Source organism: Stegodyphus dumicola, chromosome 4, assembly GCF_044657685.1.
Source record: "Stegodyphus dumicola isolate Sdum_Otavi_A_Nest chromosome 4, ASM4465768v1".
Lineage (NCBI taxonomy): Eukaryota > Metazoa > Arthropoda > Arachnida > Araneae > Eresidae > Stegodyphus > Stegodyphus dumicola.
The window spans coordinates 246,166,477-246,180,783 of record NC_140771.1 but is presented as its reverse complement, the minus strand read 5'-3'; the positions used below and the strand labels follow the sequence as shown (position 1 = coordinate 246,180,783).

General features: G+C 33.0%; 1 protein-coding gene across 4 annotated transcripts in view; it reads left to right on the top strand.

Moving 5' to 3' along the window:
- Positions 1-14,307, top strand: part of LOC118192903 (uncharacterized) — a 200,777-nt gene that overhangs the window by 79,805 nt on the left and 106,665 nt on the right. The window lies entirely within an intron of this gene.

Genomic DNA, 14,307 nt, shown 5'->3' with positions numbered 1-14,307 from the left:
TGGGACTATGTAAGTTGTCTTCTCCCTCCTTTCTGAATGCCTTCGTGGTGTCACATGGTGTCTCTTGGTTGCACGCTCCGTGCGCGTAATGGCAGACCGCACATTGAGTTGAACAGTGTTAAGCGAATTTCGCTTACTGCGCATGCTTGATGGTGTACCTTTGGCGCGGGGAGAAATTTTGGCGACTAAGCAACCCTACGTTAGCTTATTCGTGATCTCCATGGCTGTCGAGTGTGTTCGAGTGATGTTTAAAAACTGCAATGTTGTGGAACTTTGCTCATTAGTTATTTTAACGTCCACGCCGATTGCACTTTCTTATTTTTCTAACATATGTTTCATTTTAATTTGTCAATAACAGTGCATTTAATATTTGTTAACATATGTTCGTAATAATTCGTTATTTAAATGTAATTTGTTTACATGTTATAATTCAGTAATTGTAAACTGGAGAATCTCGCTTAGTTTGTTAGCGTATATTCGCGCTTTTATTTTCTCATTTCAAAGAATTTAATAACTAGCATTAAAGAATTGTAAAATTTCTTCAGTGTTATTTGCAAGCACTTGTTATATTCCTCAGTGTTTCTTTATGTATGTACGAATGAGACGTATGGTAAATCCCGAATTGTTTTTATCGCTTAAAAGTATAATGAATAAATTTTCAACTAATATATCCTAAATTTCAGTCTTTTTCTGAACTAAAATTTGTACAGTTCCAAAGGAATGTGCAGAATTTCATAAGTATTACATTTTACATTTTGAATGCAAACACTGCTTCATATTACTTCGCAATAATTTCAGCTTTCTAGTTGTTTGAGCAGTACAGCAAAAAATAGTATTTTAACACAGTAATTAATTTGCATTTATACTCTACGAAGATTTAAACACCAGATTTGTTTACAATCAGATGGCGATACATCTGCCATATACCGTAATTATCTTCTTTCCAAATCGCGCCAACATAGTAATTACGCCGAATTGTTTTCTGGGCATGCGCAGTATGCCACATTCGTTTAACACTGTTCAACTCAATGTGCGATCTGCCATTATGCGCTCCGTGCCACCGTTACACCACGAAGGGTTCCACGAATACAGGGTTCGAGTCCTGGCGAAAGCGTTCCTCGTTTTCTACCTTTCCTGCTTTAAAATAACCTAATGAATCTACAGTGGCGCCTGAACTAAAAGGTGGTGGATGCTGATTCTTCACCACCAAGATTTGGCGACTGGGACCCTTAATGCCCAAACACCCTCTAAAAGGTTGGGTATATAAAGTATCTTTTTCCTCCTTTCTGAATGCCTTCGTGGTGTAACGGTAGCACAGTCGGTGCGTATTCGAGAAAACCACCTACTTTAAAATAACCTAATGACCGTACAGGACTAGAAGTTAACTTTCAATTTTGTGCACCGAAAATTTGGTCTTCATGCCCGCTGGCCGAATTGCTTGTTTTTGGGTAGAGACTCTAATTTTAATTGTAAAAATTATTTTTTCTTACCGCGTTTGTTGCTTTAGATTTTTCTCTATTTTGTAATTTTTAACGAAGATGTTTTGAGTTTTTAGTATTTTGGCCGTCTCGCGAAGTGAGAACTGATTTGGCTGAACGACAAATATAGCTCTAATGAAATTCGAAGAAATAAGTTTAAATGAAGTGTAGCAAAATTTTATATAATAGAATAAACCACACAAGGAAGTTATGTGGTGTCCACATTAGATTTTTTACTATATAGAATGCCGGATTCATATAGTCAAAAAATATTCTTAGAACGTTATTATTCGGTCTTAAGCCTACGATCACTACGAAAATACATCATCATGATGTTTGGATTTGCGACTCCATCTCTATTCGCCTTTTAAGTGTGTGTGGTGGTGTTGGGGTAGAATATAAGGTATTTTCTGCCTCCTTAATGCGTGCCTTTGTGGTGTAATTGAAACAACGTCAGGTTAGTATTCGGGAGACTGGATATTTTTCACGTTCTCTGCTTCAACAAAACTAATGGTTGTACAAACTCTGAATTAAAATTCAATCTTAGTGAGAACGAAGTTTCCGCATCTTTTATCAAACGTATTTGGAAAACGTATCCAATCCTTAACTGACACGATGAAAAATTTATGCATAGTGGTGTGAAACAAATAAAATTTCCCTTGAAAAGCCGGTTTGGAAGTCGAGTTAGGCTAATTTACCATTTTCCGCTTACATTTTTTTATCTGATTTTGTTTTTTTTTTAATGTTTTACATGTTAAATGGTTTGATTTTCATATGTATTAATTTTTTTAAAACGTGTTGAACTTTTTGGAGCAACAGCTCCTGGTAACTTTTAGGCGAGCTTACTACAATTTCTAATTTACTTATTTTGCAGCATATTGCGCAAGATGTTTTCTAGACCAAATTGGTCATTGAGTATTGTAATTACTACCTTTTTTGATATATTATATATATACATATATAATAATAATTTATTTCCTAAACAGTATTGATTAATTGATTATATTATCTCCTAAGTGTAATTAAAGTAGAATTATTTTAAAAGTGTGCATCCATACTGGTAAGTTATATTTTGAAAGATGTTTTGAAGTAATTTGAAAGCAAAATGTTAATAATGTTTTAACGGGGACTGGAGTTAAATCATCACGAAGAATAATATTTCAATTGTAAAAGGAAAAATTAAAACATGTAATTATTGTCATTGATCGGAAATTAGTTGACTTTTCAAGGGGAACAAACCAACTCCCGTTCAATGAACAATAATTGATAAAAATACGTAAATACGAAAGTGTTTCGTCTTTACTCGAGTTATAAGTTAAAGCCAAACCGGCAATTCTAGTCAGGCCAAATATTTCCGCGAATAGTTGCTACTCAAAGAACTTATTCTCATGAAGCATTTTAGTCAATTCAATTTGGAGTAAAAATCAATTACTGTAGAGAAATCCTGTAAAACTCGAGTAACCGTCCCGACACTATCATCTTTGTGTATTTGAGTACTATATTATTTGTAGAAATTAAACATTGGAAATTGTCATTATGAAATCGAATTCAAAGTAAAGTTGAATTAAACATAGAAGATTATAAAAAGATAAATAATGCAAACTTTGTAAAAACAAATCAAAGAAAACATAAAAATAATATAAAAATAATATAGAAAATAATATAAATAAGATCAGTGAATGTACATGAAGATATAAAGGCCAGAAAGGTATTAAGTAACTTACATTCTTTCTAGTGGGGGAGTTGGCAAAGTGTTCTCTTCGTGTCTGACTCAGAAGTGTAGGGTGTCCGAAAATTCTTAGCGGCAGTAGGGGCTTTGAATAATATCAGTCGGTAAGACTTGGGTGAAGTAATTTATGGTAGTGGGTGGGACTTGGAATTCTTGAGGGATGTATTTTGTGGAGTTCTTATCTGAGAGAGACCGTCTGTTAAGATTTTTTTGAAAATACTAGTGAATGGAAATTAATTAATTTCTGGCTAATTGTCGTGTCGCAATGATTAAGAATTTAAGAAAGGAAAAAGGCATTTTCGCTGTCCAAGAGCTAATAGACAGTCTAAAGGCAGGAAATAGGCCCATTTTTTTAGTAACAGTATATGTCTGAAGACAATTAGCTTTTTACAATATATACAATTGAGTAATTACACTATATACAAATCTTTCAACTGACAGTCATCCAACTTATACCGCCTTCTCAGGTTTAGGAATAAATTATTATATCCCTATCAGTTAAATGATTTAGAGTGAGTATTTAACGCCTGCTCTTTTAAGGCAATGGTTGATAAATTGAAAGGGAATTAGATTATTTTTGAGAATTTTGATAAGGATCAAAATTTCGCGTTGTAAATCTATTGTATCTGTGCATATAGATTTAATTCGTTGTATTTGATTAATTATTGTATTGTTAATTACTTTTTTGGATATGTTGGAGTTCCAATTTATTAATTTGTTAGTATTGAAATTGAAGTTTCTTGTTTTGTCAAAAAGTAAAATTTTTTTGTAGTTAATGATTTGAAGATCTAGAAAGTCTATGCTATTTTGTGAATTATTAGTTTTATTAAGTTTAAGACAATTCGGATAAATGTCGGAGTTTTCAATTTTACCAAAATTATTAATTGTAATAAGGTCATCAATAAATCTGTAGGTGTGTTTGTAGTAATTTAACTCTTGTGGTTGTAGATTTTTTTGGAAGTTAAATTCTTTGACAAATAAAAAGATATTACAGATCGAGGTGCTGGAATGTAAGCCCATTGGCAATCCTCTGACTTGTTTAAAAAGTTGATTTTGAAACTTGATGTAGTTATGAAAAAGTGTGCATTTTAGGTAGGTTTTCCATTTGTCAAGAGTCATGATATTGAGTATATTAGGGAAAAGTTTTGGTAGATCAAGTAGACTGGTATAGATTTCTTCTAGAGGAAGTGAGGTATATAAGTTTTCAAAATCATAGCAGTTAATGTTTTGGATGTTAATGGTATGAATGGTATTAATGACAGGAGTGTTATTATGAATGATCCAGCAATAGTTACGATTAGTGTTACAATCATTGAAAATAAATTTACAGATTTTATTAAGTTGAATTGAAAAATAATAGTCTATATTTTTCTTGTAATTATTAGTTCATTAGCTATAAATCTAAATTTTAATGGTGTTTTATGGAATTTGGGAATCGCATAAAGATTAGTAAATCTGTTGTAGTTTGCATTGAAAGTAATATTGAGTTTCTTATGAAAAGTTTTAATCCTGTTTATTATAGATGTTTCTTTAAGGTTGGCTGATTGATAAGTAGTTGCGTTGAGAAGTTCTTTATGAATAATCTCAGTGCAGAATTGTTTTCATATAATGCTAAAGTTATTAGTTGCTTTATCTATTTTTGTAATAGTAAAAAGCTGTTTTAATTTTCTAATATCTGATGTAAGTTGCGACCAATTCAGTGTACTTTTAAATTTGAGATGACTGATTTCTGTGGATATGCGTTGAAGAATTTTAGCTTTCCATTTTAAGAAGGTATCTATGGGTAAATTCAGTTGATAGCTTGCTTTAACTATAAATTCGTTGATGTTGTTTTCAAAAGTCTTGTAACAGTAATTTGTAGTAATGTTTCTGACTGGTCTAAATTTTGTACCATAACTCATTAGTGTTTTTAGTTGATGGTTTTGTATGATATTCAGGTTGCCAGTAATTATGTGCTGGTGATGAGAATCTACGTAATTGCTGTAAATTGGTGTCTTACAATGTCATTCTGCAGTTACATCTATTTCATGGTGGTTAGTAAGCAAGTTGCTTAAGGTCCTTTGATATTTAAATGCAATCATTGGTATTGTGTCAACTGCGGGGAAGTAATCTTTACAATCTCTGATGATTCTTGAGAAATGAATATTGTCAAACTGCGGATGCAGAAAATTGACTTTAAAATAAATTTTGCGTTGAGTGAGACTATTAGAGAGTCTGAATAGACTAAAATCAAGAATCATGTCTTTAATGATTTGTATGTCGTCGTAGCTTTCTTGAATGAATTTTTTAGTGTGATAAGGAATTTATTAGTACAGGAGTGTAACCAGTTGAGAAGTTTCTTGGAAAAGCAGTCTGAGTCAAAAAAACATTTCAATTGTTTTTTCAATGCAAGTGTATTCAAAGTGGATAAAAATCTCGCATTATTTTTTATTTTGCTTCCTCTTTTTCCTCTCTGCGTTTTGATGCTGTAGAGTTTAAATTGGCTGAAAATAGACTTCTTAGAAGTATCTCTATGACTATGTATATAAGTGTTAAGTCCATATGGATAAAGTTGAACGTTGTTTTAGTATATAGAGAGATTCCTGAAAAATTCGTGTTTTGTGATTGGGTATTATATCTAGTATCTGAAGTTGAATAGAGTTGAAGTCATGGTGTTTAAAGTGTTCTAATTCTGCTGTATTAAGTTGTGATGGTGTACTTATTTTAATGCTATTTTTTTGTGCGTTGAATTTTTTGATTTGAGCTCTATGGTTATTGATTCGAAAGTTAAGATTGTTTTTAGTCTGTCCTATATATTTAATATGTCAAGTACCGCATGTAATCATGTAAATAAGTTAAATGTTTTTCATAGAAATTGTTTTTTGGGTTTACCTGTAGCAGGCATGGCGTTAAATTTTCAAGTTTGTCATCTAGTGGAATGACATTTAGTGATTTCAATATGAGTTAAACTAGCAAGATATAAAAGTAAAGAGGCTGCTAACCTTCAATACAGTAAAGTTTTTGTATAAGAACTTTAAAACTTAAAAAGGATGGAGATAATATATAAAGTGGGTACATTAGGTAAGAGATAAATAGCGCTAATAGCTGCTATTTAGCATATCAAATGTTGTATGAACTTAAATCCATTTAGTGCGAATACAAGTTATTATTACTTGCGCAATTGCTGCAGTAAAATACCACTGACTCATCACGACATCTCCGAGACTATACACCCGATTGCCTTGAAATTTTGCACAGTTACTCATTCCACGATGTAGACGCATACTAAGAACGGATTTTTCTTAAATTCTGTCCAAAATATGTTTTTGTTATATAATAGAAGTTTTTCATACATTCGGTTTTCAAATCCAAGTTCAGAATATACTTTTATTGTTACCAAAACTAGGTATGAAATACAATGTTGCTAATGAATGCATTTTCCTCTAAAATTATTAAATTAGCAAATAACTTGCATCTATCCAATGAACACAAACAATATTTAAATGATAAGGTTATAAGGTATTTCTCCCGCCTTCTTAGCGTGTTTTTATGGTGTAGTGGTCAGCACACTGAGCCGGTATGTCAGAGGTTCGATTCCCGGCGAAGGCGTTGCTAATTTTTCAATCTCTCTTGCTTCCAAAAAATCCTAATGACTCTACAGTGGCGCCCGAACTAAAAGGGTGTTGGATTATGATTCTCCTCACCCAGGATTAGGCGACTTGGTCCCCTTTAAAAAAAAAAAAAAAAAAAAAAAAAAAAAAAAAAACAGTCGCCCTTTAAAAGGGGGAGTATATAAGGTATTTCTCCCGCCTTCCTAGTGTCCCTTCGTGGTGTAGTGGTGAGCACACTGAGCCGGTATTTCAGAGGTCCGCGGTTCGATTCCTGGCAAAGACGCTGCTAATTTTTCAATTTCTCTTGCTTCCAAAAAAATCCTAATGACTCTACAAGGTTAATAATAACATTTATATTTAACAGTTATCATAAGTTTCATGAAAATAAATGTTATTATTAAGAGAAATAAATTATTGTGATGAATAAAAAAAATGTTATTTATAAATGTATAAAAATATTATTTAAAATTTACAAACAAAAATGTTGTTTCATGAAAATAAATGTTATTATCTTTGTTATGAAATTTTTTTAATCAATCCTTGATTTTTTTATGTAATGTGACAATTTTTATAAATAACAACATTTTTGCGATTCATCACAATAATTTATTTCTCCTTTTTGAACTTTAATTCTTAAATGTTAATACTTAAATGTTAAATTCTAAGGGTACCACTTTATTGGAATTACTTTTGGTTTTGACTTTTACCCTTGCCTGCATGAATGACGAAACACGAATTGAATGATTGGAGAGTTACGTATGGAGACAACTTCCCCTTGATAAGTCTGTCTCCTGCCTACTCTACGATCATTCACATATGCATATTTTAAAAAAAATGTTTAATTTAATTTTAATTTATTAAATTAGTAGATTTATTTTCATGGATAGATTTTGCACTTGATTTGCTTATGCTTCTGAATTTAAATGATATTGTAGATTAGATCGAGAATTAAATCTTTTACATGTTTGCATATTTTTAAATTAATTTAAATTATTTTGGCTTTTTTTCTTTTTTTAGAATTTAAATTTGCTTTTTTACTTTTTTACTTTTATACGTATTTGTTAAGAATTTAAATTTGTTTAAATCTTAATAATAACATTTATTTTCATGAAACTTATGATAACAGTTAAATATATATAAACCTTAGTTTTATGTTGACAATTTTTCGTGGGGTAGGCTTACTGGGGATCCATGTTAAATAATGGGGACGCATCCCAATACACACAACCTCATGGGTGATGTAGAAATCTGCGTATGACAGGTTCACTAACTAGCACTAGATTTCCCGACTTTAAATCAAAAAAATTTATATTAATTATAAATTCGAAATTAGACATTTCGTCCATATAAGAAGTCAAAGTTCACAATCAAATAGACAGTGTGCCCAGCAAAGCGGCCAGATATCAGCTAGTATATAAATAAAATTAAGTGCTTTGCTAACACTTTTCAAATGTAAAAGGCCGAAAAAAATGTTTTTATAAAATAAGCTTTATTTGAAACTTAAAAAGTAATTAATGAACTAAAAGAAGAAAGCATATTTATCACATAATTTAATAGAAACAATATAAATAATTCTCTTTCCAAAATTCATCTGCAGTTTTGTATCACGAATAATAAAAGTATGGAGCACTTTGATAAATTTATAAAAATTATATTTTTGACAATGTAATTCGATTATCAGATTTCGTTTTTTTAGGCGCCATACCTTTTCTGCTCGTGGTATAAAACTTTCATACATTGAACTGCGGTGCTTAACCACCAGGGTGCCTGGGCGCATAGCCCTACCCCTCATCGATAAAAGTTTCGAATTATGAGAAATATAACTCAATGTGCTAAATAATTAAACAAATACATATTTTTTTTCCTTAAGTACCTAATTACTAATTCATACATAATTAATTATTTTTAACAACTATTTCACAGAAGAATACATGTACACACAAGAGAAACAAAATACGAAGTGCGACGCCTTAGTGCCACTAGTAAAAACAAAATGCAATCAGGAGGAAAAAAGAACAATATACAATAAAGAATCTGAGCAACAATTTGCGTAACACATATACAAAATTACATATTACTAACATTTAGGATCGCCCTTGGGCGTTTACTGAAATTGGGGTCCCTAGTATCATAACAATAGTTAACAACCACAGGATTGTCCAGAAGTTCCTGTTTATCATAAAATGCCCTTGATAGGCGGCAATAAAAACCACAAAGATCCTCTATTCTTAACTCTTTACGAATTTGGCTATTCCGAATGTACCAGGGGGCATTACATATCATACGCAATACCCCGTTTTGGGCAGCTTGTAACTGCCTTCTCAAACTTTTGCAAGAGTATGCCCAGACGCGGCATGCATAACTAAGAATTGGACGCAACATGGTTTTGTAAATGAGCAACTTATTATCAATAGATAGAACATTGTTTCGAGCAATTAAGGGGAAGAGTGAAGCTTTACTAGCTCGAAACTTCCTGAGAATATGTGTAACGTGTGGGTTCCATGTAAGAGATTTACTGAGGATCACCCCAAGATAAGGGACCTGCTCGACCCAGGGAATGAATGTCCACACCATACATTTGCTGGTGAGTCGGGAAATTCTTCTTAGTAGTAAACAGTATGGCATGTGTCTTGTCGACATTCACTTTGACTTTCCATTTGGTCAGCCAAGTCTCTAGCGAGTGGATGTGGTGTTGTAGCTGTTGTATTGCTGAACTAACAAATGCACTTTGCGTAAGGATCGCTGTGTCGTCTGCATACATGGCTAGTGTTGTGTTGTGTGTAGTGGGGATGTCGTTCACGTAAATATTGAATAGGGTAGGGCCCAGAAGGGATCCCTGTGGAACACCAGCCCGTATAGGCCGGTTTGTGGATAATGAACCAGAAACATGAACGAGAAAGTGTCTACCGGTTAGGTTGGTATAAAACTGTAGAGGAATTTTGTGAAGAGAATTATTTAATCTGTTGTTCCCATAAAATTAAGAAATAAATTAATTATTCATTAATTATTTCATCAACTCGGAATCTAATTATCAGTAAGTTAATAAAATAAAAAATATTTTTAACAATGAAAAAAACCCCTTTTACATCTAACAAGTGCATTAGTTTAAATAATTCAAAAAAAAAATTGAGCAATTTTCGCAGGCTGTCAAAAAAAGAGAAAGGTTTCAGATTTTAAATTACGTCCAAGAGGGAGTTTTTTCTTAACGTTTTTTGTGTTACCTTTATTTATTAAATATCATGTTCTGCGTACTCAAGCCATCAAATTCAGTTCAACAGCAATATCGCAAAATAATTTTAAAATGTGCATATCTTTAGAATTTCCGATACATAGTCTCGTGCGCTGGAGATAAAAATGTTTTTTTCCGCATACAGTGTTGCCATTGCTGACTTTGAAATCGTTTAGTTTGTTAACCAAAATTCGCTGAAGTGTTACAAAATAGGAAAGCAATAATAAAACAAATTTCAAATTCCAAATTCTGGCATCCACATGCCCATTTTCTATGAAAGATTACCTTATTCAAATTTTCATGGCTCTAGGTAGCGTTATTTTATCACAATGCGAGAAACATACATACATTCATACAGATTCTTCACTATTTAATTTCTTTAAATATAATACAGAGCTCTAATATTCGGTGACAACAATTTGAAAAGTGATTCGCCGTTTATACTTTTTAACGCAGAATGCCAAAACGAAATTAATAGTCCTTCAGGACAAATTTCCCCTTTGGAATAAAAATTACGTTAAAAGGTGCATATAAATATCACTTAAAAAGACTTCTTCCCCCCCCCCCCGGCCTTGCTCATTCCTATGATGGGAACAGTAAAATTTTGAGAGTTTTTAGTTTGTTCAGCAAACAAAGATATGTGTGAAAAATCGTTTCAACATTAAATTAAAAATAACCTAAAGCGAATTTTGAAAAATTTGTTTTATTGTGATCGTGAGGCGTGGGCACAAAATTTGTGCTCGTGGTTTATCAGAAATTAGCTTAAAAATCGATGACACTTTTTTTACCATAGCAACAAATATCAGAGCAAATTAAATAAAAAGCATATGACAGTAAAATACACCAAGAATGCACATGATACATGATATCTCTCAGGTGGACAAAACAAATCTTTACATAAAATATGATATTTAAATTATTTTTATCGGACCAGTCGTTTTGAGGATTATCTAAAAGTTGGAAGAAATTCTAAAGAAATTTCATAAACAAATGTCATAAACAAATGTTTTCGAATCCTAATTCAATCAAAAAAATTTCGATTTGCAATCAATCAGTTTCATATCACTACTTTTCTCGAAATATTTGTGTACGAAACTACTTTTAAATATTTTTGACTGCTCATGTAAAAGCAAGCAAATTTGCTCTCCTGTGCATGGCATTAGTTATTGCGATTCAAAAAACGCCACAGTAATGGACGTCTCCTCGTGCTTTTAGTATTATTGCCCATTAAAGGTATTACAAACAAAACAATCGCAATAAGCTGCATTATTTCCATCCGAACGTGACGCGATAAGCAACCTGGATATTTAGTTCACTTAATGAAATATGGTTCCAAACTCCGACCGTCCATCCAATCAAATGAAGGAATGATATCTCATGAAAGCAACATATTAAAAGCTTCCCAGCCCATGTACTTTATCACAATGAGATAAAAAAAAAATCTCGAAAGAATTGTTTTGTTGCTTAAAGGGGATCCCCCCCTCCTTTTTGGCTTAGAAAATGTTTTTGTTGCCTGGATTTGTTACATATTTTGTTTTCGACCTGACATGTGTATGCAGAAACAAATTATCAGGTCGAATAATGCTATCCTTACCTACTTATTTGTCTAGATACAGAGACCCTGCTATGGCATCTGCATTAATCTAATCATGTTAGGATAAAGCTTAAACTGAGTGTTCAGCTAAGAGAAACAGGGAAGTGCTCAACCAATAGAACATGTTTAAGACATTCTAGGGAGAAGGGTTGTTAGTCGCTTATCACTCCTAGAAACAATTCAGAAGTTTGAAAGCTGTCTTCTACAGCTCCTTCTTCAGAAGTCTGAAAGCTGAGTGGGAAAGAATACTTCAGTCTCTTATTTATTCCATGGCTCGTAGGTGTGCGACTGCGGCAGTTCAGAGGAAATTATATTCCTTATCGAAACTCATTTGTATCCGAGAAATCACATTTTTGTATAATATGCACAAATTGTGCATTGTTTCTTTTTATTTACGATAAATATCGTTAATAAAATTTATTCCTTGTTCGTTGCTCCTTTTTCTTTTGCCATATCTTACAAAACGTATACATCATGGTGTCCGATTTATCGTTCGTGTAAACAACTCACACTCTACCCCACGGGCTATCAAGGCTGGCGTCCCGCAAGGGAGCTTCCTTGGGCCCATTTACTATAAGTATCTACACGAACGATATTCTACAATCACCACACACCACCCTGGCAATGTACGCCGATGATACGGCAATTCTCTCAAAAAATGCTTCTCCTGGCCCGGTTATACAAACACTCCAAACACACATCCACACACTTTAGGCCTGGCTCAACGGCTGGAAAGTTAAGTTCAACGTCGAAAAATCTGAGGCATCTGGTTCACCAAAAGAACTACCATCGACAACGAAGACTGCATTCATACGTATGACACCCCTATTCAGTGGACTAAGCATGCCCGATACCTTGGAATTACTTTGGATAGTCGACTCACCTGGACCCCCACACATTACACAGATTATTGCCAAGCTCCGTGCCCGTAAACGAACACTTATTCCCTTAATTGGCCGGAATTTAGTTCCCTCTATTGATAACAAATTGCTCATTTACAAGACCCTTTTGCGTCCCATACTCTCATATGCCTGTCCTGTTTGGGGACAGGCTAGTATAACTAATGTTAAGAAGCTTCAAACACTGCAAAATATAATACTTAGACAAGCGGCGAACTGTCGATGGTTCATCAGAAACTCGGCAGTTCACCATGAGCTTGAGATGCCAATGATATATGCTCATTTTGCTCACCTTTCTGAAAAATTCTCCAAAAATATACCTAATGTCAACAACAGCACTATTCCAGTGCTTAACTACGACTACAATACTGAACGAAATAGAAAACGACCGCTTGCGGTCCTCAGGTACCTCGATCAGTAATTATTTTTTTAATTTATGCATTCACCTAATTGTCACAATTTAAGAGCTTTAGGCACTTTTTTTTTGTTGTTGTTTTCTTCTCTCCGTGCCACTTACCTTCGTCATGGCCTGCACTGCAGGGGTGTTTCCGTTGGACTCTTTTTACGTACTCTCCCAGCTTTTATCACTGTTCTGAACTTTCATTTGTATCGACATGTACCATAAACTGTTCGAAACTACAAAAATTCGAAAGTCGGAAGCATTACGCCGGGATAGCGACTTTCACCCGTTTTTGCGAACCTCTTCGAGTTTGGCTGAGCCGACAAAATCATCGAGGCAAATACATCGTAGACGAAAACAACGCAAGCAGAAAACTTTGTCGTACAAAACACCGTAAAAAAAAAAAAAAAAAAAAAAAAAAAAAAAAAAAAAAAAAAAACACCAAGGAGAAAATATTGCGGTTCCAAAATATTATAGGACCAAAAAATCGGAAATAAAGCAGCTCCCAAACTTGGCAGTTTTAAAACGTCGTCGTCGAAAATATCATGGTAAAAAATAAAGCACCTTCAAATCACTGCATGACGATAATATCGCAGACTTGCGTTTTTCATAATTTAAAATTTGTAAATGCATGCATAATGATTTGTGAGCTGAAAAAAGAATGAAGAATATTTTTACTTTTATATTTCATTCTTTTGAATTAACTACTAAAGTTTTGCTGTAAAATTAAGAAGCATATTCAAAAATTAAAAATGGTTAGAGAAATAATGGCTGCGTATAGCCGTTAATAGAATTTTAATAGAATTATAGTTAACAAATAAAAGTCATTAACTGATTAATCTCTTTTATTAAGTTTTATTGGTAATTTTTCATGCAAAATGCATTCTAAAAAGGATTAGGGAAAAAAGATAAATAACAGCATGTGGTTACCTAATTATCAAATTCTATCAAGTGCTGTAAGTAGCATTAGTTTTCTACTCATTTTCAGTTTCTAATGCTCCAGTTTCCTTCTTAATTTTTCAGGAAAAATCTATTATTTAATTCAAAAACATAAAAGCAAAAATAATCCTCATACTTCTTGCGCTCACAAAGCATTACGTAAATGTGCATTTACAACTTTTAAAGATTGAAAAACGCATGTCTACTGGTATATCGGACGGTAATCGTCGCATGCAATGATTTCTACCATGATATTTTCGACGACGATGTTTTTAAATTGCGAAGTTTTTTAATAGCTTTATTTTCGACGACGATATTTTCTCCTTGCTATATTTTCTCCTATAATGTTTTGTAAGATGACGTTTTCATCTTGCGTTGTTTTCTCCGCGACGTTTTCGTCCACGATGTTTCATTTGTAACCTACATCATATATCGGGCACCAAAATATT